The 25,007-nt window shown below is 40.3% G+C and overlaps 1 protein-coding gene and 1 long non-coding RNA gene across 5 annotated transcripts in view; one reads left to right on the forward strand and one right to left on the reverse strand.

Annotated features, from left to right (window-relative positions):
- The window catches only part of LEF1 (lymphoid enhancer binding factor 1), a gene marked incomplete at its 5' end in the record, with an annotated part of 132,525 nt that overhangs the window by 71,827 nt on the left and 35,691 nt on the right, over positions 1 to 25,007 (reverse strand). The gene's annotated exons all lie outside the window — the stretch shown is intronic.
- On the forward strand, positions 1,719 to 10,083 carry LOC309661384. Its single transcript, XR_014264004.1, has 2 exons — positions 1,719 to 5,888; positions 7,412 to 10,083. It is a non-coding gene; the product is annotated as an uncharacterized lncRNA (long non-coding RNA).

The raw sequence follows: 25,007 nt of genomic DNA on the forward strand, positions 1-25,007 counted from the left end.
ATGTTCCGTGTGCACTTGAGAAGAACGTGTAATCTGCTGTTTTTGGATGGAATGTCCTATATATATCAATTAAATCTATCTGGTCTATTGTGTCATTTAAAGCTTCTGTTTCCTTATTTATTTTCATTTTGGATGATCTGTCCATTGGTGTAAGTGAAGTGTTAAAGTCCCCCACTATTATTGTGTTACTGTCGATTTCCTCTTTTAGAGCTGTTAGCAGTTGCCTTATGTATTGAGGTGCTCCTATGTTGGGTGCATATATATTTATAATTGTTATATCTTCTTCTTGGATTGATCCCTGGATCATTATGTAGTGTCCTTCCTTGTCTCTTGTAACATTCTTTATTTTAAAGTCTATTTTATCTGATATGAGTATAGCTACTCCAGCTTTCTTTTGATTTCCATTTGCATGGAATATCTTTTTCCATCCCCTCACTTTCAGTCTGTATGTGTCCCTAGGTCTAAAGTGGGTCTCTTGTAGACAGCATATATATGGGTCTTGTTTTTGTATCCATTCAGCCAGTCTATGTCTTTTGGTTGGGGCATTTAATCCATTCACGTTTAAGGTAATAATCGATATGTATGTTCCTATGACCATTTTCTTAACTGTTTTGGGTTTGTTTTTGTAGGTCCTTTTCTTCTCTTGTGTTTCCCACTTAGAGAAGTTCCTTTAGCATTTGTTGTAGAGCTGGTTTGGTGGTGCTGAATTGTCTTAGCTTTTGCTTGTCTGTAAAGCTTTTGATTTCTCCATCAAATCTAAATGTGATCCTTGCCGGGTAGAGTAATCTTGGTTGTAGGTTCTTCCCTTTCATCACATTAAGTATATCATGCCACTCCCTTCTGGCTTGCAGAGTTTCTGCTGAGAAATCAGCTGTTAACCTTATGGGAGTTCCCTTGTATGTTATTTGTCGTTTTTCCCTTGCTGCTTTCAATAATTTTTCTTTGTCTTTAATTTTTGCCACTTTGATTACTATGTGTCTCGGCGTGTTTCTCCTTGGGTTTATTCTGTATGGGACTCTCTGCGCTTCCTGGACTTGGGTGGCTATTTCCTTTCCCATGTTAGGGAAGTTTTCGACTATAATCTCTTCAAATATTTTCTCGGGTCCTTTCTCTCTCTCTTCTCCTTCTGGGACCCCTATAATGCGAATGTTGTTGCGTTTAATGTTGTCCCAGAGGTCTCTTAGGCTGTCTTCATTTCTTTTCATCCTTTTTTCTTTAGTCTGTTCCGCAGCAGTGAATTCCACCATTCTGTCTTCCAGGTCACTTATCCGTTCTTCTGCCTCAGTTATTCTGCTATTGATTCCTTCTAGTGTAGTTTTCATTTCAGTTATTGTATTGGTCATCTCTGTTTGTTTGTTCTTTAATTCTTCTAGGTCTTTGTTAATCATTTCTTGCATCTTCTCAATCTTTGCCTCCATTCTTATTCCGAGGTCCTGGATCATCTTCACTATCATTATTCTGAATTCTTTTTCTGGAAGGTTGCCTATCTCCACTTCATTTAGTTGTTTTTCTGGTGTTTTTTCTTGTTCCTTCATCTGGTATATAGCCCTCTGCCTTTTCATCTTCTCTATCTTTCTGTAACTGTGGTTTTTGGTCCACAGGCTGCAGGATTGTAGTTTTTCTTGCTTCTGTTGTCTGCCCTCTGGTGGTTGAGGCTATCTAAGAGGCTTGATGGGAGGCTCTGGTGGTGGGTAGAGCTGACTGTTGCTGTCGGCCACACTCTAATTTTAAAACACTGTTTTCACTTCAAGTATCTCCATTTTCCCGAGTGGTTTCAAAATTAACTTCAATCATATTCAGATCATGACTTTTAGCATTATATGTGAAAATTTTAAGTTTTCTACCTTATTTTTCTACAGAGGATTTGGCCAAAAATCTTACAATAGAACAACGGAAATGATCCCATCTCTTCCACCATGGAGTCTCTGGCAGGGCTCTCATTAGCCCGCCGTCACAGGATACGAGCAGAATGACTCCTGGGCTTGAGATGAAATATTTTATCTCATACGAGACGGGGAAAGTTGCTACTTCAAAGTGATCAGGAGCAAAGCAGTTTACTGAAGGGGGATTCGAGAGCTGGAAGGAGCCTGAGGGCTCACACAAATCTGACCGCCCTCAGTTGGCCAGTCCGGAGAGCGCCGCCGCCTGGGGACCTGGTCGTCTGCAGCCAGGCTCCAGATCCCCCCCACTCCAGATCCAGCGCTGCCCTGCAACAGCATGCCGCTACCAGATCAGCCAAAACTGCTCAAAGGGGAGCCCAAATCTGGCTCAGAGATTAAACAATCCAATCAATTCAGTTCACTTCTACCCAATTCAATCAACTTTAAATCGGGCACCTGCCACGTTAAGGTGCAGGGCCAGACAAGGAAGGGTGGCAAAGGGGACAAAAATAAGAAAAATCTCATCTCTGTTCTCAAGGAACTTGGGATCTGCTCAAAGAGGTAAGACACATACGCCAGGAACCGTAATGTGGAGTGTTCGAAGCAAAGCTAGGCCAGTTGGGAGAGGAGCGAGTCCGGCAGGAGGTAACAGGATGGAGGGATGGCAGCGACCGAGGAATGGTCACAAACGCGAGCAGCAGAGACAAGGAGCTGACCGTGACGGCAGACTGGGTGTGGTGGTGAGGGGAATGGCCAGGGGAAAGAGCCTTCTAGGTTTCCAAACTAGAAGCCTCAGAGAATGGAGAGGCTGCCTTTGTGGACTAGGTTGTGGGTAGGCAGGCGGGTGAGAGATGATAACGGGCTTTGTGATCTCACACGCGTTCTGAGAACATTTCAGGTCCACTGAGGGGGAAAAAATTGGGTGTTACGGTCTTTGACTATCGTGAAGTCCAACAGACCACTTTCACTCCCCCCTCCCCAACTCTGCTGCCTCTCACGGCCACGTCCCCTGTTATACATGACCGCACACTCATAGACCAGTTAGGGTATTCATGTTGTTTTCCTTTCATGAAACAAAATTAACAAAGTGACTTTCATGAGGTCACTGGGCTAGGAAGAGGTAGAGCTGACACCAGACTCCAGGGAAGGCCCACGATCTGAGTTCTGGCCCCGGGCCATCCTGTACCTCCATAATGCTACCTCTATTGTGGATGAGTTTTCAAAGATCAGTTGCAGAAATACAAATTATTTTTTCCAAACCCACTCATGTTAGTAAAAAATATATTAGAAAAAGCAACCTCACACGATCATCAAAAAACACTTGATAATGAATGGCAGTTTACATATTTAGAGTCCCTTTCAACTTCCGTTGAGTGCTCAGAGAGAGGAAACCCATCTGACTGAGGAGGTAGACAGGTTGAAAAATAAGCAATTAACAGAGGGACGAGCAGAAATGAGACAGCAGGCTAGACACAGACAGTGTGTCAGCCGGAGTCCAACTTGAGCCTGATTGAAAAATATTAAAAAACCCCACACCTCACATGCCTCTTATTATAAAAAGGCCCACCCGTTGGTCTTGGTGGAAAGGCTTACTGGGCTTTTAAACAGTCCACTCTCTCTGTCCTCATTATGCCCCTCGTCATTTTTATCCGCATGAATGTACAGAATGGAAGAGGGGCTGAGGTCAGTGACCTCTGCAGGCAAACGTGATGGTGCTTATGGGCACAGAGAGGGAAAAGGGTTTTTTGAAAATGTCTCCCATACTTAGCAGCCTTTGTTCTGGGAAAAGTGAAATTTCATACAGTATCTATGGACAGAAAAAAGACTGGAAATACATGCACTGAAATGTTAACTTGTCAGACTAGAGGTGATCTTGTCTCTGGTGTTTTTCTGTATGCTCCAAAATTTCCACCAAGAATATTATGCACTAGCCTTATAATCAAAGAAAAAGAGTTTCACAAAAAAGTGAAATTTTAGTGTTACTCGAGCTTTCTTGTATAAAAAAACTGTATACAATGAACTGTATTTTGGATAGCCACTTAAGTCAGCCTCACGTGTAAATTTTTCGGTTTTTCACAAAATTTTGCCCTTTCTGTCACGTAAGTGATGACCTTCACACAAACACACTGAGAACACTGAAAGAAAAAAAAAAAACCGGGGTGTTATGTCCTTTGTCTATCATGGAATCCAACAGCCCACTTCCACTCCTCCCCCCTAGCCCCCGCTGTCTCCCACTGCCATGTCCCCTTTTATTGACAGGAGAAAGAACAAGATATAGAAAACCTAATACAGGCACACAAACTCGTGCGGACAGTTACCACGTGAAGGTCTTATAAACGGGAGCCAGGATACCCTCAGAAAGCACACCTCTGACGACTCAGAGCCAGACATCTACATACAGCACGAAGCTGGCTAGAAAGGGACAGCTCCCTGGGCAGGGACGGGGTGAGACAGAGCGCCACGAAGGGAAACTCAACTGCACGGAACTCGGAACTCGAGAGAGAGGCGGAAGTATTGACGAGACCCAGTCATCTATCTATTCAATCACTCTGCGAAGTGTACAGCTGCAGGGACCTCAACCTGGATATGTGGCTTTACAATAGTGTGCTTCAACTTTGACGTTTCCTCTCCAAACGGCTCAGATGTTCCACATCAACCTTCAGGCGCTTTGCCAGAGATGACAGTTGTGCAACAAGCCATAACATCGTGCTGGTAATGAAAAGACCTCAGTTTATCACCTTATCTGTGATCAGTTTGTCACAGCACCTCTTACTTTCGACTTCTTCTAGATTTGACTCACTCGTAGTACACCCTTTCCTCCTTGCAACCTTATCTGGTTAAGAGGTGCTGCACTGATGTTTTACTGGGCTCGGTTTTTCCTACCCAAATTAAGGCAACAACACGCACAACAATTGGTATCTGCCTTCTGAATGTGTACAATAACTCGTATTACAGCACAGGGGATGTCTTCACAGCCTCGGCACTGGGAACGGTTCCACCAAAATAAGAGCAGTCACATGGTCAGGAGAAAGGCCTCCCACCTCATCTTACCAGCTCTTTCCCATGAGGTAAACAGGATCAGCCATGAAACCCATACCAATCACTACCTTCTCAATTTATTTATAAGGCACACTTGCACGAGGTTAGGATTAACTGTTAAATATGAGGTTTAAAAATAAACAGAAAACAAGCAAACTAGTCCTTCCTGTTGAGCTGCAACTTTCTCTCTCCGCTCTTGCACTCCTACCCCTATTAACCCTCTTAATTACATTAAAAGGATCTGGAGCAAAGATCTTACTAGTAATTAGGGGTGACTTACGTGTGTTTTTCATTCTCTATCTGTGAACCAGGAATATAGGATTGGATCCAGACCAAGTATGAAATTCAATAGGTCCCTCCTGTCCCCAGCTTAGCACGCAAACTTTGATGTGTAAAAACTTACATTTCTACCTAGGGATATAGTTTTGATAACAAAGGAGCTTGGCAGACAAAGGATAATTTGTTAAATCTGCTAGAAGCTACTTATCTGCTGTGGGCATGCGATCTTTACGCATATTTGAGTTAGCACCTGTGTGGAAGAACTATTTAAATTGGAAGAAAGCAGAGAAAGCCACTCCCTGTATGGCCATCAACTATTCCTCCTTAGTGTTTTTTAGCCTGAGCACTTCCTCAGTGCTCAATCTGTTTCAATGATTAACAGACGAAAGCTAAATGCTGTTCCCCTGCTGGAGGCTGTCATCTAGAAACGCCCCTGAGAAAGAAGAGGAATGAGCTGCCTTCCAGTATAGTAAGGGGCTGAGCTGTGGACTCTGGAGCCAGACTGCCTGAGTGTGAATGTCACTTCTGCCCCTTAACAGCTGGACGATCTTTGGCAAGTCACTCCATCTCCATGTGCCCAGTTTCTTCACGTGGAAAGCGGGGAACAAGAACAGGAGCGCTCCTGAAGGACTGCATGAGGAACACATGTGTTAATATCTGCAAGCCCCTTAGAACAGTGCCTGGCCCATGGTAAGTACTCTGTCAATGCTGAACAAAAATAAAGGTATGCGAAGTGCTTGGAATGGTGGCCAATGAGCATTAGATATTACCACTCCCGTCTAATGTAAATTTTAAACTAGAAAACAGAAGACAAAACATTCAGGGTCCTGAATACTAAAGACATTCCCTGAGGTTCTCAACTATGGCCTCCCGCTGTATTAATACAGATTCTTAAAAATCCAGACAAGTTATTTTCCATCAAGTCCCAAGCTCTTGGGGTCGGGGTGGAGGGCAGGAACAGCATGTCCACAGAAATACCCATCTGCCCTGCCCCGTAATTAAAAACAAGTCACCGTTACAGAACGCAGATGTGTTTGAAGTTCACCGGAGCTTTACAATACAGTACAAATTACTTTCTCCCGGTATTTCAAGCAATTATCACTTTTAAAGTCTATTGGGGGAGGGGTGTGAAAGGGAAAGTAATGAGATTTGTATCAGAACTGCTTTTCCCTTCAATTGTTTATATTCAGCAAGGGCGAGTCGCCTCCGGTGGGGAGGGGAGATGGGGAAGAAAGGCAGGTGGTAATAATGTTGGCTGAACAGTTTTCCGGGTAGAAAATTAACATCCTCCAAACAGTATGTAATTGTTAAATTTTTCTGTCTGCTTATTTTGAGTACAATAACAGGGGTCACTAAGTATTATAATCATTTCCTTATGGGACATGTTTTCACTCTCTAAAATTAACACGTTTTCGTATTTTATACTCATTTCTCTGAAGTCAGAATTTCTCACAAGCATCATACAGTATGGGTATTTACTATCTCTACAATGTAATAGCTTCAATCTGCCCCTGGTGATACAGCCATTTGTCTGTTGTCTAGAAGGTTCCTAATAGGATGATTATAATTGTCTTTAAGATTGACACTTGTGTTACTGGCATTTAATAAAAAAAAAAAAAAAAACCCACAAAGGGGGTTATTTTCCAATAAGGAAACAGACACATCAGCGTTCTTTATTTCTTCACCCTCCCAAGAATGCTCCCCTCTCCACTTCTCTCAGGAAATCATCCCAGCTAATCTATGCCCCTCCCCTCTCATGGGCACTCCATGCAGGTCTCCTGGCGTGGTGTGAAGCTGACAGATCTGGGTTCAAATCTTAACTCTGCACCGTTGGTAATCCTTGTCTAAATACACCTCTCTGTTTCTTCCATTGTAAAATGGAAATGTTAACATCCAACATCAGTGTTAATGTTAACACTAGATGTTAGTGTTATGAAAAGGATTAAGGAAAACGTAGAGAGAATTCACAGTCCTTAGTAGCTGTTCAGTAGTACATAGCAATCCTTCATGTTATTTGAAAACCTGGATGGGTCCTACAACCATAAGGTCTCTGAAACCTGTCCGTACTGAGCATTTATTAAATTGGAAGAAAGATGGATCTTCTTTCTATATGCTGAATTTCCTAAAAATTGGGCAATTTCCTCTAAGTTCTTCTTAAGCAGAATATAGGGCTAATCAACAACTTACCTCCTCCTCACCCAATATTTCCATAGGATACACCAAAGAACACATGAGTCACAAAAGGAAGAAGAAAAGATCATTCATGTTGATGATCTGAGAAGACGCCTACGAAGGTAAATGAAGGATGCCCATCTGTGAGATACACCCCTGCAGACTCAACTCTACTTTCTTTCCATTCCCATTGTTTTTTCCGAATGTAGCTAAAGCTTTGATGACTGCACAAGAGCTGTGTTTTTATCTTGATTCCCAGCACACTGGCCTGTAGCTATTTTTTGAAAGCACCACCTGCTGAGTGTACCTGGTGATCCAGCTAACGGACTGCATTGTTGGCTAAGTCACCTTTCAGCAACCGGGCCGTGCTACAGAGTCCCCACAAACTCCTGCTTGAGGGGAGGACAGGAGAGAAAAACAAGAGATGGCTACAAAAAAGAGATCCTTTACCTTTTGCAGCTACCATGTACATTCCCAGCCCTGATTCTGACATTTATCTCCACCACTTAATAAGAGGGAGAGTTAAAAAAGAACGAGCTAGAGAAAGACAAGACGAGCAAGAAAGGTGCTGGCATATGAAAGAGTGGCGGACGGATTTAGGTCCTATGCTTAAGGTAGACTATGGGCACTATACCTTCTTACCCATGATTGCAGTACCTAGTTCACAGGGTTGTTAAGGATTAAGTGAGCTACTATTAGTCAAGCTTCTGGATCAGTTCCTGGCTCATAATAATGACATACATAGATGTTTGTTAAATAGGTAAAATGTAAAAATAATTCAACATCTGCTGCACAGTAGCCAAAGGTGACTCATACCTAGTACAAATGGCTTAACAGGAATGTGATTAGTACACGTGCCTCATTTTAAACCCGAACCCTTTTACAGATACAGCCCTCTCAGAGAAGGCAGAATCAAGCCAAGGTCTACCTCCACATAGTAAAGCATTATCTGTCCCTAAGACGTCCCCCAGAGATCCCAAAAGTACACCGTTAGGCAAAGTCAAAAAAAGCACTGTCAGAAACTGCCCCGGTGGAGTGGAAACCCCACTAGAAGAGGCAGCGGCCCAGGAAAGGAAGCCGGGCGCTGCCATAAGTCCACAAGCTGGAAGCCGGAGACTGCTCCGCGAAGGTGAGACGTTACCGAAGTGAAAAGCATGCCAAGTGTTTAATTAACAATGCTGATGGAAACCACTCTCTTTGTTTAAGGTCAGACGTGACCAGAGTGAGGAAGAAATACAGTAAGCCAGTAAATCCACCAACCCCGAACTTTTAATTTGGAAATGAGAGAGCGCGCATGGGACAGAAACTTTCTGATGAAGACAGAAAGGAGGCAGGCGGGAGGGGTCCACCCCGCCCCCGAGCGTAGCGGGGGACCTGGGGAGCGCCAACTGAGCGACTGTCCCTTGACAAGTCCTGAAGCTAACGTGCACACGAAGAGACGGAATTGTTGTGGGTGTGGAAGGGGAACTGGGGACCGAAGTCAGGGAGCACCCACCCTGCCGCAAACCTCCCGCCTGTACAGTCAGGCTCACCTAAGACATCCTGTTTTTGCCGCAGATCACAAGCACCTTAACCCAAGTCGGCACCTCATGCTGTCAAAATACTAAAACAAAAGACACATCTACAGATCTGCTCTTCGAAGAATTCAGCAAGATTCCCCTGGCACTCTTGCACAACAGCAAGCGCAGGGTGGGGAGGTTGGGGCCCTGAACACATGGCAGGAACGTGCGCCGAGCGAGGAGGGGGACGTAGGGCGGATGAAGCAGCAAGTGGCTACCTCTGCCCTTGGGCCACCCGTTGTCACTACTGCTCAGAATAAGCATTTTGAATAAAAGACAAGGCAGATTCAAGTGGAAAGTTGGTTTGTTCTACTTTCAGCTGTAAAAGGTTTAGCTCTGGACACAAAGCACATTTAAAAACCACTGTGTGAAGACAAAGAATAAAAGAAAGGCAACAGAAGCGTTCCAAGCAATCTGGGCTTCCGTCTCTTTCTGTCTTAAAAGGCAAGTATGTTAGGAAAACTTCAGGAAGTTTGAAATACTCAAAACTTCTTAACCTATTTTATTAAAAGTTTTCAAAAATCCATTTTTTCATTGTAGAAATTCAGCATATTCAAGCCAACAGTTGCAAGTATTCAAACTTGCCCAGAGTATTTAGCATTCAAACAAAACAAGAAACATAAAGAAAAACTGTCCTTCAGAGATCTTCTTTCTCCTTTAGAGTTAACTTATTTGGTAAAAGAACCAACCTTAAAAATATTTTCAGAGTCAAGTAAAGGAATGTATAAGGACAAGCAGGGAGGAGGACCAAGCTTGCCTAAATGATACACGTAGAAAAAGCCATACAAACAGTGGTATCACCATCGTCATCGTTGTTGTTGACATAGCAGGATAATTAAGAAATATAGGGCTTCCCTGGTGGCGCAGTGGTTGAGAGTCTGCCTGCTAATGTAGGGGACACGGGTTCGAGCCCTGGTCTGGGAAGATCCCACATGCCGCGGAGCAACTAGGCCCGTGAGCCACAATTACTGAGCCTGCGCGTCTGGAGCCTGTGCTCCGCAACAAGAGAGGCCGCGATAGTGAGAGGCCCGCGCACTGCGATTAAGAGTGGCCCCCGCTTGCCACAACTAGAGAAAGCCCTCGCACAGAAACAAAGACCCAACACAGCCAAAAATAAATAAATAAATTTAAAAAAAAGAAAAAAGAAATATAAACTGGGCCATTCCAGAAAACGGTTTTTGCAGAAAGCAAGTTTTCATCACCCCTACCGTTCCAAAGGTCCTGTGTTAAAGGGGAAAGGTTAAAATGAGGAAAACACCAAAAGCACAGAGGCGAAAAGGTACACAGTTAGGGGAAATAGCTCAAATTAATATGAAAACAAGTGTTCTCTAGGAAACGTGGAGACAATTTTGGTGCATATGAGCAGACAAACTCCATGAGCTGAAGATACGAGATTATGCTGTTTAGGGAGAGACACTGAATAGGAATGAGCAGCTGCTACAGGGCAAGGAAAACAGCCTGTGCCCTGCAAAAGGGTTTACAGAGGGCAGTTAGGACCACTGTCAGAGGCACATGTCATATGTGACACATCATTTGCCCTTATCCGTGGAAGTGTCAGCTTCCTCTGTGAACACTGCCCCTCAGCGGCCCAGGACTGTGTTACCCCAGGCAGCAGCTCTGGGCATGGTGACGGCGGGGGCTGCCTGCCTGGGGAGAAAGGGATGTGGGAGAACGGCATTTGAACTGGGTTCCCTCTGGCCTGCTATGGACAACCTATGTCCAAGAGGCTGCATTTAAAGCAATGGATTTATTATCCACTTTAGATTATAAGCCGCCAACTAAAGGTCCCCTTCCCTTTATATATACACTGGTATAACTGATATATTCCTCTGTTGAAGACAGAAAATTCTCTCCTGGCCGTGCAAATACCCAACTTTATATATTGAAAATGAGCTGTCCAAATAAATCAGACCAACAGGCACAGCTTAACATGAGGCAAGCTGAGGGTGAGAACGGGAGTAAGTAGAAACCGTACAAAGACCTGATGAAGAGAAGTTAGATGTAATTTGGTATAATGCTGGGAAGCTGCCTCCTCTCTCAGTGGCTATGGTGAGCCCAGGTCATTCCTCTGCTTTATAAACTTGAGAAAATTTCTACTTAAATGTTATTTTAACGTGGTTCACTTTGAGAGATAATGGTCTATCCAGAAACAATTTTGCTAATAACCCCAAAGCTAACTCCGAGCTCTCCATCAAAAATAAATTAGTAACTGATGCTACAGTAAGAAAATTGCCATCAGAACAATAGGACACAGCTGAGGTACTTATCAGACCTGAGGAGGTTAAAGGAAGGAAGTTTTGCAGCTGTTGTAGAAATATACAATAAGACTCCAACCTCTTTCTGCTTCTGGAATATACTAGAAAAAACAATATGTAACAGAAAATGTTGAAAGACTGCACCGAAACTTTTTCAAAGAATCAAGAGCAGTGAGAGACCTTGAAATTCATTTAATCCTGTCCTTGAATTTTTCCAATGAGGAAACCGAGGCCCAGAGAGGTTAAGAGGTCTGCCTGTAACACACACAGAGATGGCTTAGGTACACCTGTGGTTTGAAGCCCTCAGGCCAGGGGTACCCTTTCTCGTCACCTTGCTTTCCCTCCCTCTATGAGAAGCAGTTATGGAAGAGTTATTTTTTATAGGGAGAATAGAAGCCACTGAGTATGACAGAAGGAAAAGAAATGGTGGTTTTAATTTTGAGTGAAGCTATCGACTCATTGATATGCTCACACCCAGGTAAGATTTTTGAGCCTCAGGTAAAATAAATAGTAGGCCTTGGTAGCCGAGGCTGCTGTGTGGGATTAGGACTGGGGTCCAAACAGTGACGAGATCGGAGGACCACGGGCTGGACTCGGCTAACAGGACAGAGAATCAACAGGTTAAGAGAAAGGATCCAAGCAGCCCTTTGCATCCACTTGTAACTGCACTTGGCCACGGCACCCCAGTTCACCTTGCCATGGCTACACGTACAAAATCCACCTTGGAAGTAGCTTGCCAGGAGCGCTGCCAGAGCTCAAGGCAACCCGGGACAGTGTGGTTGAAGCGCGGGCTCTGGGTTTGGGTCTCGGTTCTCCTGCTCATGTCTGTGCGAGCCTGGCTGCGATAGCCTCCCTGTGCCCTGGTTTCCCATAAGGTACAGATAACAGGCTCTCCTCCACGAAGTTAACAGATCCAGAGCACTGAGAAGAGTGCTGAGCAGGCGACGTGCACAAGGGACTGGCTCCTTCCACCGCTTTAAGGCCACAAGCCTCCCAGGGTGACGACAGGTCACTTCCAGGCACTGCGGCACACAATTCACGCTCACACATCCTCTTTTCTCTGAAAGGTTAACCTTTTTGTCTGAAAGACAATTTGGTTTCTTTCTTTAAAAAAAACAAAAATCAGCTTTTGTTTCTCCTTACTAGAATTCTCAACTCATGTAAAACATTTAGAAAATCCAAATAACAGTTAACAAAAACTACCTGATATTGCCACCCAGAAAAAACACTTCAACACAGAGATAAACTTCTTTCCAATCCTTTTTCTCTATTAGTTTCACACACATACATTCATTTAAAAAACAAGAACTGTGATGTTGTTTTGCAATATGGTTTTTTTACTGAATACATTGTGAATATATCCCCTTATTGATTATGTTTTATGACACCATGTTTTAATGGTGGCACTATGTGTGCCATAATTTACCACTTTTAACATCTTCGACAAGACTTGACCTCCACCGTCCTAGTCTCACCTTTTATATATCCCAAAAGAAAACAGAAACATAACAATGAAAGCTTTTTGATGGTGACCTCCGTACAAGAATTGTCCCTTTTGTTTCTCCCCAGCTCAGTTGAGCCCCGGTGCTCAGAAAGTGGCTTCCAGAAAAGCTTCTCCACGTAGAGGCTGGAGCTTCTGCATTACTAGACTAGGGAAGGGCAGCTATTATAGCCAGCTGAGTGTCACAGTGCCAGGAATGCCTGACCTTTCCCAGGGCTTTGATCTAGCAACCTCCTGCTGGGAGCTAACTGGCCAGGGCTGCTGGGGGGGAGGGAAGTAAGATGGGGGGGAGGGGAGAGTGAAGGACCCTCCACTGGGCAGCGAGCCAACCTCCTGAACCAGACTCAAATGTCCAGCTGGAAGAATTACTTAGAGCTCACCTACCAACCCCACATTTTAGAGATAAGAGAACCAAGGCTCTGGAAGATAACAGGACTTAATTAGTACTTGAGAAATACAGCTTAATATTAGCAAGGATAACAGCCACAATTATTATTACTACTATTTGGAGCATTTACTTTGTACCAAGTACTGTGCTGAACAAATGTTTAATCCCAACGACAATCCCGTGAGATTGTATAATTATCCCCATTTTAGGAGGGCGGAGTGATGAGTCTTGGAAAGATGAAATGAGTTCCCTAAGATCCCACAGCTGGTACACAGTAGAGGTAGGAGTCAAATCCAGATCTGACACCACAGTACGGGCTCCCTCCAAGCATACTGTAAGAGTGATTATTTTTATTTCCATTGCATTGTTTTTTTTAAAAGATGAGCTTATTAGTACTCACTGTTAATTTAGAAGTTGGCAAAGAATCCATGCTTTCATCTCTCTAGTCATCTTTTTACAAATCCATCTTTCTGCATTTGCTAAACAGTGACATAAAAATATTCAACAGATCAATTTGCTGGCAGTCAACCTCCATATATTTCATGTAATGGTTCTGGTAACAGCCTGACTGTAAAGTTTAGGCTAAATGTGAACTACCAGCTGCAATGATATAGCTGAACTAGCAAAGAGGGTGACAGACTTGATAAAACACTATGTCTCCAATGAATGACAAATACAAAGACATTTCTTCTGAATTTCTCCTAGGCCACTTCAGGTTTGGAAAGGCCTCAGGCCAGGGACTCTCCCAAGTACATAATTACCGAGCTTCTCTTAGATGATTATCAGGTAGAAGACAAAGATTTCAAATAGTTTGTTTACTTAGTTTTTTAAAGGCAGAGTCTCTTCTCAGAATGACTCACGTGAGCAATTTAAACAAACAGCTGTGGCAGGAGCTGGACAGCCACCGCCACCTGGTTTAGTGGGTAAATGTGCTCAATCTGTGTGCATTAATTTGATCAATCTTGACTCATTTTCTTTCATGAGACTGTATAACACAACATCCACCCAACCTGTTTTCTGGATTTTGTTTTACAAACATTTGTTGTTATGGTCAAATCTCTTCTTGAGCTTCTTGTTGGTTGAAGCAAAAGCTTTACAACTATTTTTTTTTCCAAACACGTATTTTTGGTGTGCGTATATGACAGCTATGCTCCCTTGTGAGGGAGCTGTACTTTACCGCATGTGGTCTGTGATCAAATAGATTCAAATAACTTACACCAAAGAAAGAAACATAAAAATAAAATTTAAAAAGGAGGATTTTATTCAATTTCTTTGCCTTCTCATTAGATCAGCTCTGTAGACTACTGATGCAAATTCTGCAGGAAGGTGAGCTTCTCAGTCTTGATATTTTTTTCATTTTCTAGAATATCATATGGATACATGGGAAGATGATTGTTCTTTCTCACTCTCATCTCTCTTAACTGTGCTTGTGGAATTCTGAGGTCTAAAGGCCAAGAGGAAAGGTTGTGATCACGGCCCTGTCTGTAGAAGTGAAGGCCAACTCCCACATTCACGATGAAAGCTCAAACACCAGGTTACCGAAAACCATGTGCTGAGGAAAAGAGCAAGTCTTTGGGTTCTGAATCATTTGTTTTTGTTTTCTGTTAAATGAGGAAATCTTCTTTTTTACTTTCATTTAGAAAAGATCATTTCTATTCTTGATCTTTGAGTGAACACACGGAAATTTTATTTTAAGTAAGAAAGGACATGATAGATTCTCATAAATTTTCACTCAAGAAATTTCTGAGCCTACTTTAAATACATAATAGGCTTCAGATTTATGGGGTTCAAAATGTCATTTAATAATATTACAGTCATGTACAAAATGACAGTGAGAATTACCCACACTTAAAAAAATGCAAAAAAAATAGCTCAAAACACTCAATAAAATGTCTTAGGTCTTGCCAATATGGCCTATTTGGGATTATTTTGAATGGTGTGGTTCATCACTAACAGCCTTAATTACAAAAAGCCAAAAAAAACCCTTGTATGTATCTGTGCACTTGGCAGCCTACAATCTTTCCCATGAAAAAGCTTAAAAGTCTGACTCACTAAACTAGTAGTTCTCAAACTTTTTGCTTTTAGGAGCCCTTTACTCGTAAAAATTATTGAGGACCCCAAACAGCTTTTGTTTATGTGGATTATATCTATCAATATTTACCATACAGAAATTAAAACTGAGAACATTTAAAAGTATTTACTTATTTATTAAAAACAATAGTAATAAATTCATTACATGTGACTATAAATGACATTTTTGTGGAAAATAAGTGGCACTGTTTTACATTTTTGAAAATCCCTTTAACATCTGGCTTAATAGAAAACAGCTGCATTTTCATATCTGCTTCAGCACAAAATCTGTGGTGATATGTTGTTTTGGTTAAAATATATGCAGAAAATCTGGCCTCACACAGATATGTAGTTGGAAAAGAGAATTATTCTAATAGCCTTTTCAGATAATTTTGAATATTCTCCTTATACATGCAGTATAATGGAGATATTATACTACATTGGACATATGATGGTTTCTTAAAGGTTAGGTGCAAAATGAAATTTGAAACCATACCAGTGAACTTTTCCTACCCTGTCACATCAAAATCCATTAGTCTACATTGAATGAATCTTTCATCCATGTATGATTTTGTAAGAAGTACTGATCATTTTGAATATGTTGGTTTCCGGAGTTATTGCAGATCTTCCAAATATTGACACATTTCATTATACAATATCAAAATCACATTTGTCAACACCCCCAATGAGATTAGAAGAGTCTTTAAGGATTCAGGCTTCAAGCTTATGGAGAGGGATACAAGACTTCCAAAATTCTAATTTTTGCTTGAAAGTCTGAATTTTATCGTTGGTAACAAATATAATTGTTTTCCTTGAAGTGACAGGCTTAGTTCTCATAAAAGGTCTACCACAGGGGTCCCCAACCTGCGGGCTGTGAACTGGTACCGGTCCATGGCCTGTTAGGAACCAGCCGCACGGCAGGAGGAAGCAGCAGGCAAGTGTGCGAAGCTTCATCTGCCGCTCCCCATCGCTTGCATTACTGCCTGAACCATCCCCACCCACTCCCCGCCGGTCCGTGGAAAACTGTCTTCCACGAAACTGGTCCCTGGTGCCAAAAAGGTTGGGGACCGCTGGTCTACCAAATAGCCAAGTCTAAATAGCCATATTTGATCATCAGTCATTCTGTAAAGTAAAAACTCAATCACACAGGTGTTTTCTTGAGACAGCCATGGCACTTCACTACACACCAAAAGTACCTTATGTGTACTTCTCATTCATCATCAGACTATATTAAAAAAAAAAAAGACTGAAAGGGTTTAGGTTTAATAAAATAACCTTTACTGTTTTATCAAGGGGCACCAGCATTTTTAAATTGAATTCATGATAGGAAAGAATATAATCACTATTAATAGAGTTGGTGCTACTGCCTTGATCTGTGCTGTTGCCACCAGTTTTACTCACTGTTACTTTCATATTACTAGTGCAAATGTTAACACGGTGAAACAGCAAAAAAAGAAAGAAAGAAAGAAAAAGGACAATTTATATGTTATCATGAAAACAGTTTTGATCTCATGGACCCCCTCAGAAGTGTCTCAGGGACCCAGGGGTTCAGAGACTACACTTTGAGAACCTATCTAACTAACCCAAACCTGCTGATACTGATCCACTCTACTAAGGAAGTTGGTTTTATTTTTGCTCTGAGCAAAGAATAGAGATACCAAAGCACAAGCCAAGCATGCCCTCGTATTTTGAGTACTACAGTGTAACCACTTTCCTTTCCTTACCCTCTGGACCAGCTGTTCCCAATAACTTGGACAACATTTTCTGGCCAAGACTTTGAAAGACTGATTTCTCAGAGTCATGAGTGACTGCTAGCAGCAAAGGAGGATAGTCCCTGGCCTGCACTGTGCTGCAATCGCCCCTCATGCCTCAATCATTCTCTTTGATTCATCACATATTCACCACACCTTTAATCTTTCTTGTTTTGCTCTTATGAGCATTTAAGGCTATAAATTTCCCTCTAAGTATCACTTTGGCTGCATACCACTGGTTTGATATGCCAACTTTTAATTACCTTTCAGTCCTAAATATTTTCTTTGACCTTTGAGGCATTTAGAAGAGTTTTCCTTATTAATAAAAAAAAGTTTTTCTGGTTTTCTTCTAAATTAATAGCTTTATGATAAGAGAATACTGTTGTATAATAACTAATCCTTTGAAGTCTGGTAACACTTGATTCCTGGCCTAATATTTTATATCCCAAAGCAGCTGGATACAGCAATCCACATAATCCATTTGATCAAGCTTGTGTTGTTCAAATATTTTATAGCTTAATTATTTTGAGGAGGAAGAGGAACATCTGGTGATTTATCAATTATTGAGATATGCTGAAATCCCTTATTGGAAGGTAGATTTGTCCATATTTCCTTATGTTTCTGTCAATTTTTCCTTTATAGATTTTGAAGTTGTATTATTATAAGCATGACAGTTTAGCATTTTATTTTCCTTTGTCTGATATTATCATAGTTCTATCAGCTTATTCTGGGTTGGTCTTTGCATGTAATACCTTTTACCTTAACTTTCATAATTTTCCTTTTTTTTTGGTCTCTCCATATGAATTCTGGAAAATTTCTTCAGCTCTCCCTTCCATTTCATTAATTCTCCCTTCAGCTAAGTCCAATCTGCTCTTAAACCCATCCATTTTAGTTTTTAGCTTTAAATACTCAATTATTTCCTTTCTAAAAATTCTTTTTCTTTCTTAAAACTGTATCATCATATTTCTATAGTCTCTTGATCTTTACTCATATTTTTCAATTCCCTTTTCTATTTATCAAGCATATTAAACTAAGTGTATAATAATTCTACTTTCTAAAGCTGTACTGTCCCATACAGTAGTCACAAGCTATATGGCTACCTCAATTAAAAATTCAGTTTCTCAGTTGTACTAGCAAAGTGCTCAAGAGCCACATACATTATGACTACCATATTGGATAATACATATGACAACACTGATTTAAAGACTCTGGTGTTTGACTCAACTGAATCTGTTGAGTATGGGGCCATGTTTTCTTGTGTGCTGTGACTTTCTTTCTTTCTTTTTGTCTTTACTATAAGTGCCTATTTCTTGTAAGTTTATCTATGGAAAGTCTTTGAGACCTATTTTAAAGGTAGGACTTCCAGAGGGAACTTGTCTCTGCTTCTGCTATGTACTGGGAAACATTACCAAACTAGGATTCCTTTAAAGAAAATTCTCAGTTTGAGGTCTTTAGTACACCTGGGTAATGTGAACTTGGGTTGCAAACCTCAGTGAAAGCCAGCTGTGTTTACAATTCTCATGAGAGTATTTTTCCAACCTTCTAGTCAGTGCCAATATTTGAGACAAGAAATTTTCCTTGCATTTTCCTGGGAAGGTGGGTTTATTGCTAGTTCACCTTTATACTGAAGATACAGCTTTTGGCATCCAGCTTTCTGCTGGGATTGGTGTTTTTCTTTTATTAGACTCTATCAACTTTTTTTCCTGTGTACTCTGCAAGATGTAACCTGAAGCTTGAATCACTACATTCAACAAAAGCCAGCTTCTGTGGGCCATTTACATCACTGGGTTCCTACTTTTACTTGTTCATGGGCCTCTGAGTATCCCTTACTTTCTAGTTAGCTGACAGATGCATTCAAAATGTATATTTTGACAATAAGTTTTTTATAGATTGGGTATGTGTATGCATGTTTGTGTATGCATCATGAATGTGCATATATTTGTGCATATATGAGTGTGTGTGTAAGTAAAATAGATCTCCATAATTTTGGCTCATTTCAGCAGAAGGGTTGGTGAGAGTATCTCATTTACCATGATGCCAGAATTAGAAGACCACATCAATCTTCAAGATGCCTGTTGCCAATTTTAAATCTAAAGTTAATAATCAAAGCTACTACTTAGGGAGTATTTTGACTTATCACATATCAAACATGGTATTTTAGAAACTTTCAAAACAAATAACCCTATAATCTAAGAATTATTCTTTCAGAGGTTAAACAACCTGCCCCTGGTCTCAAAGTAAAAACGCAAAGGCAGATTTAAATCCAGATCTGTCTGACATCGAAAACTTTTCTCTTGCAAAATGGTATGGTATTATTAATCTAATTTACATGAAATAACTAAGGTTCTGGTCTACAACATACGTGTTACGTGAAACCTGAGGGGCCGTGTTTTTCAGTTTTCAGAATTTTCATATGTATGTAAAGTAATACAGGATGTAGACTGTATAATATGTAATACCCCCAGCAGAGTCAGGGGCAGCACCCCTTAATCAGTTAGATGAACATTCCTTCAGCAAAATTCAACAAGAGTCACACTAAGTGGGTTAGATATAGGCTATAAAAAGTCTCACATCAATTTTGGTCAGCTCTGGTGACCAATCAACTTATGAAAACACTTTCAGATTTCAGAGTGTTTTTGGATTTCCGCACTCTTTCATCCGCAAGCAATCTGTCCATAGTTCATCTTGGACCTAGGATTAAAGCTTAGCTTTTCTAACACTACCTTCTAGGTATCACCAGACTTGTTTCATATATTTTAATGTAGCAATATTGGTACCAAGCTGTGGGAGAAACATTATTTTTGACTCATTAAATCTGAAATGAATTCTCTGCTGAAAGGCTCATCATATAGAATTTATCTCCTTCCAACTTAGAATTTTAACTTACCAACATCTTTTCCCATTATAGACTAGCAATTATTTTTCTCTGGACTAATGCACTGAGCTTACTAGTATTCATTGCACTTACTAATTCAATATAATTCAGTCATTATTATATCAATATTACTTACGGTGGTAGGATTCCAGCTCTTTTAAATATATCCCACTATCATTTTTTAAATTTCCCACTGCTACAGATGAAATGTTTAGTGTTTTAGAATTTACTTGATGCACTAGTGAAAATCTGTGAAAGTCCAGCAGATATGTATATATTATTGATAGCTTATATGGTATTAGTGGGATTTTGCAACTTTGAGGTCTCCCAGAAAAATCATTTGTTTGCTAAGTAACACTACCTTAGAATCTTTTTTTAAATACATTTTTAAAGCACGTGAGTTTGAAAGATACTTCAGTAATCAGACTTTGGAAACAGCTAACCCTCAACAGATGGTTTAAGCACAGCAGTGTGAATGTACAGTCTTACCACCAGAGAAGAGAGGTCAAGGCTTGCCTGAGACTTCAATTCAATGTAATCCATAAATGCTGATTAAATCCACTATTATACTCATACGAGGTAATCCTAAATGTATTATGTTGTATTATTTAGAACTCTAAGTTCAGAAAGTTACTAATCGTAACAGTGTGAACACTAATCATATCTTTTACCATCAAAACCCACAAAACTACCCAAAATCTCCAGTTCTAATATTTAAGTTCTTAGATGGACATGAGACAACTTTACTGGAGTCGGGTAGTTTCTTGTTGTTCGATTCTGGAAATGGTCCTATTCCAGAATCCCGTGCTCTTAATTATGTTCTGAAGTGCTCTTTTTCCACTAAGGACTTAAAGCTCCAATTATAAGTCCCTTAAATTGCAAAAAGTTTCACATACACATGCATAAAAAAGCCAATTCTAGATTTCTGATAATAATGAAAACAGATATCATGGATATTTTTAGTTAATGTTGAGTAGTTTTTTTTAGTCAATTATGTCAACTTTCCCAATCAAATTTTTTCATCTAATCAGGACTTTAAACTGATTCGTTTCAATTTGACCTTTTTGTGCCTTTTGATATAGGTGCGATAGGGACAAAAGAAAAATGCGTAAAAAAAAATCAGTCAGGATAAATGACAATTGGAATACTTAATCAAGACTGTAATTTAATAGTTTCTCAACATATTCATCTCCTTATTTTTATCCTTAGAAAAAAAAAACGAAGTGGAAAGTTCCATTCATTTACTTCATCATTCGTTGATTTATGTATATGTGGCTCTATTTTAGGGGCTAATCATATAAAGGTGGTCCATGTCCTGAAGAATCTGTGTACAGTCTAGTGAGAGGAATGGGATGGAAATTAATAACCTTCAATACAGTGTGGAAAATGCTGTAAGTGAGGCATGAATAAAAAAAAATATTCTACAGGAGTGATTAAAGCCAACTAGGGCTCAAGAAGAGCTTCTCAGGAGAGGTGACATGTGAGCCGGTAGGAGTGTCCCCTGCGGAGGAAGCACTCAGGCAGAAAGAAGAGCACATTGAAACCTGGGAGAGGCCTGAGACGGCACCTGGGACTTCCCATCTGACACGTCAGTTCTTTGGGTTATTCTTCAGGAGGACTCCTAAGGTTGTTTCCGAGCCCTCCAAATCTGGGGGACTAGTAAAGGAACGAAAGACATCTAAAAGTTACTTATTTCATTTATAAAGTTGCGTACCTAAGGAAATGCTGAGGACGTGATGACTGCTATATAAAACGCTGAAGCCGAATCTCGTGACCCTCCAGAGAGAGGCTGAAGACAGCTGGAGGGAGTGGGGGCAGAAAGAAGCAAGCACAGGGGTTCACCGACGTAAATAATTATTTACGATTACCACTGTGTTGTCATCAATTTTATGTTCTCTCTTTTCTCCATGCATTTGAAAACCATCCATCATCAAACCACCTCAGGGACTACAGGCAGTCTCCTGAACTTGTCTACAGTACATCTCACTTACAGAGCATGTACTGTAGCTGCTTCTCACTTATTTAAGCAGAAAATGTACTGTAGCATTCTTGCCACTGTGAGGAATCAGAGATTTTAGGAATGTAAATACATAGTGGGAAAAAGGAAGTCACAGAGAACTTATGGATGTAGGGAGTATAACATGTCAAGATAGTAAAGGCTGAACTGTGGGAAACAGGAATTTAAGGTCTCAAATTGTTTGGGGCCAGGCAAAGAGAATGAGATCAAGGGCTGGGTCTCTGTCCTTGCGTCCTCTTTTATGGGGCTTTTGAGCATGGCCCTGAATCTTCTCCGTAGGGTCTGGTGCTGGACAATTCAATCCCACAAGTCCTATTTCTTTATCTTTCCAGCCATTGGAGGTTTGCTAATGCAACACATGCAGAGTATATTTTCGTAATATATGATTGCTGGGGAAAGAACAGCAAATGAATTATGTACGGTTCTTAAGAGGGAGTAGTACTCTCAAAAAGAAATATACACGCAAACCCCAGTATAAAAGTGACAATATTCACCTGTTGTGCAGTTCCCACAAAAGGACCTCTTACTAATGGAGGGAGTCTAGCAGTGAGGACCTTCACAAGGACCTTCAGTCTTGCCCTCCAAAGACAAGTTAGGCATTCAAGAAAAACAACAAGAAAGATGAATAAAACTGCAACAAGAGCTCCTAAACATCAATGTTTACAACATAAGCAAAATTATTTAGCTGTCATTAAAAAAACCTGTATCCGTAAAAGCTTGACAAGAAATCAGTCACTGGTAGAAAAGCAAGGTGGGATTAAAATCTCAAGGGTAAAAAAAAAAAAGAGGATGTATTTTTCTTTAAGGATAAATTGATTACTGAAAGTAAGGAGTTAGGGCTTTTTTTTGCCCTTTGGAAAGACATTACTTATTTTATTTTTTAAAATTGAAGTATAGTTGACTTACGATATTGTGTTAGTTTCAGGTGTACAGCATAAAGACTCAGTTTTTTTGCAGATTATATTCCATTATGGGTTATTACAAGATACTATGTGTAATTCTCTGTGCTATATAGTAAATCCTTATTGCTTATCTCTTTTATGTAGAGTAGTTTGTATTTGTTAATTCCATATTCCTAATTCGTCCCCTTTAGTAACCACGAATTTGTTTTCTAAGGATATATCTTATTTTAAAGTTGACTCTAAACTGTTCCTTTCTAAATTGTGAAATATATTCATTTTAACTAGAAAATAAATATATAGTTAAGATACAGCACCCATTCTTATTGAAAAGATATAAATATCTAAACAGATAAGATTACAAAAATGCCAAAAATACATATGTATATGGGAAAGGACTAGAAAATAGAAAAGATCATGAATAATGAAAAGAGTTATTTATTAGGGTAGTAAGGCTGTGTATGGATTAGCTCATTTGATTTCCTTTGTTGTTGCCTTAAGACAGATTAAAAATAAGAGGAAAAGAACTCCTAAAAATGCCTATTATAAATGGATGTTTGTAGCAATCAAATAAATATCACAGATAAAATAAATGAACACTTCCCACACTATTAAGTCATAGGCACCACTTTCACTTCAGAAAAGAAGGCCAGGTAAAATCCCAGAGAGCGTCCACTGGGCACCATCTTCACCACTCCCTCTGCCCCACCACCCATGCTGAATCAGGACATCTCTTCTGTTTTTGTTCTTTCTCTGATTCCTGACAGAACCAAACCTGCTGCTCCCAAGGGAAGAAGAAAGAACTCAGAAAACCAAGTTTCTCTGAACATCTTGCAGGATTTGTGCCACTTCACAGTCTTTCTGATTATATGGAACTCTGGTCAGTTCCAACCAGCTCACTAGAGAGAGACAGAAAAACACAAACCCCTTCCATTCCCAAGAACCAGTGGTCAAGTAGAATGCTCCCTTTGCCTCTAGCATTACAAGAGCACTAGAATTCCAAAGAAAATTATAATTTTGGAGGAAAAAATATCTCTGAATCATAGATTCTCTAAGCTTCAAGTCATAATTTTTTTTTTTTTTTTTTTTTTGGTAAGGAGTAAGTTAGAAGCTCAAACCATGTATAGATTGCACGAATTTTGACTGCTTTGTTCTAAAAAACATGGTCATTCATGAATAATGGAGAGGCAGAAGGAGAGAGAACAATCCAAGTAAAATAACACTTTTCAGATTCTGAGAAAATCCCAGATACAGAACAAAAAAATCCTGCCCTGGGTATTCCACTTACAAATATATATGGAATCTAAAAAAAAAAAAAAAGGTTCTGAAGAACCTAGGGGCAGGACAGGAATAAAGACGCAGATGTAGTGAATGGACTTGAGGACATGGGGAGGGGGAAGGGTAAGCTGGGACGAAGTGAGAGAGTGGCACTGACATATATATACTACCAAATGTAAAATAGATAGCTAGTGGGAAGCAGCCGCATAGCACAGGGAGATCAGCTCGGTGCTTTGTGACCACCTAGAGGGGTGGGATAGGGAGGGTGGGAGGGAGACCCAAGAGGGAGGGGATATGGGGATATACGTATGCATATAGCTGATTCACTCTGTTATACAGCAGAAACTAACACAACACTGTAAAGCAATTATACTCCAATAAAGATGTTAAAAACAAACAAACAACAAAACTATCTTTGGTTGTTCTCCTCATTCTTCATAAGTCTATCCAACAACAAAATGTTCCCAGTTAATTCAGGTCATATCTTGGCATTCAAATTGTTTAATAAAGTTAGAAATATACTTAGTTTATCTTATGTTAGTCATAGCTAGTTGCAAATCCTAGGTACAAAAACGTGATATCAATATTGGGTACTTACTAGGGTATAACCCTAGGAAGCATGTTGTATATTCTTTGAACAATTTTCTTAGCCTGTCTGAAGTACCAGTAATAAATGGTATCAACTTAGGAGAGAAACGCTGTCCTCTTAAACCATGTTAGGGTAGCAGCGCCATTCACAGAGTGAATAGTCATTGGGGCAGTTGGTAGTGATTCCAATTTTCATTTCCTTTTTCCATAATATCATCAGTCCCAAGATCACTTTAAAAAAGTACTTGATTCACTTCCCTTTGAGTTTCAGGATGAGTTGAAACAGTCCTTCAAATCTCTCCCTTCATACAAGAACTTTTAGAGCAGCAGCTGGAATTTAGGTTAAAAAAAGAGGAATGACAGCCTGTAACACAGGTGACCAGAACCGATTATTAAGTCTGCTTATATGATTCTCTTTAAATGAAGCCATTAAGAGCTTGACAGATAACTATCTAC

Source organism: Balaenoptera physalus (assembly GCF_965194825.1).
Source record: "Balaenoptera physalus genome assembly, chromosome: 5".
Classification (NCBI taxonomy): domain Eukaryota; kingdom Metazoa; phylum Chordata; class Mammalia; order Artiodactyla; family Balaenopteridae; genus Balaenoptera; species Balaenoptera physalus.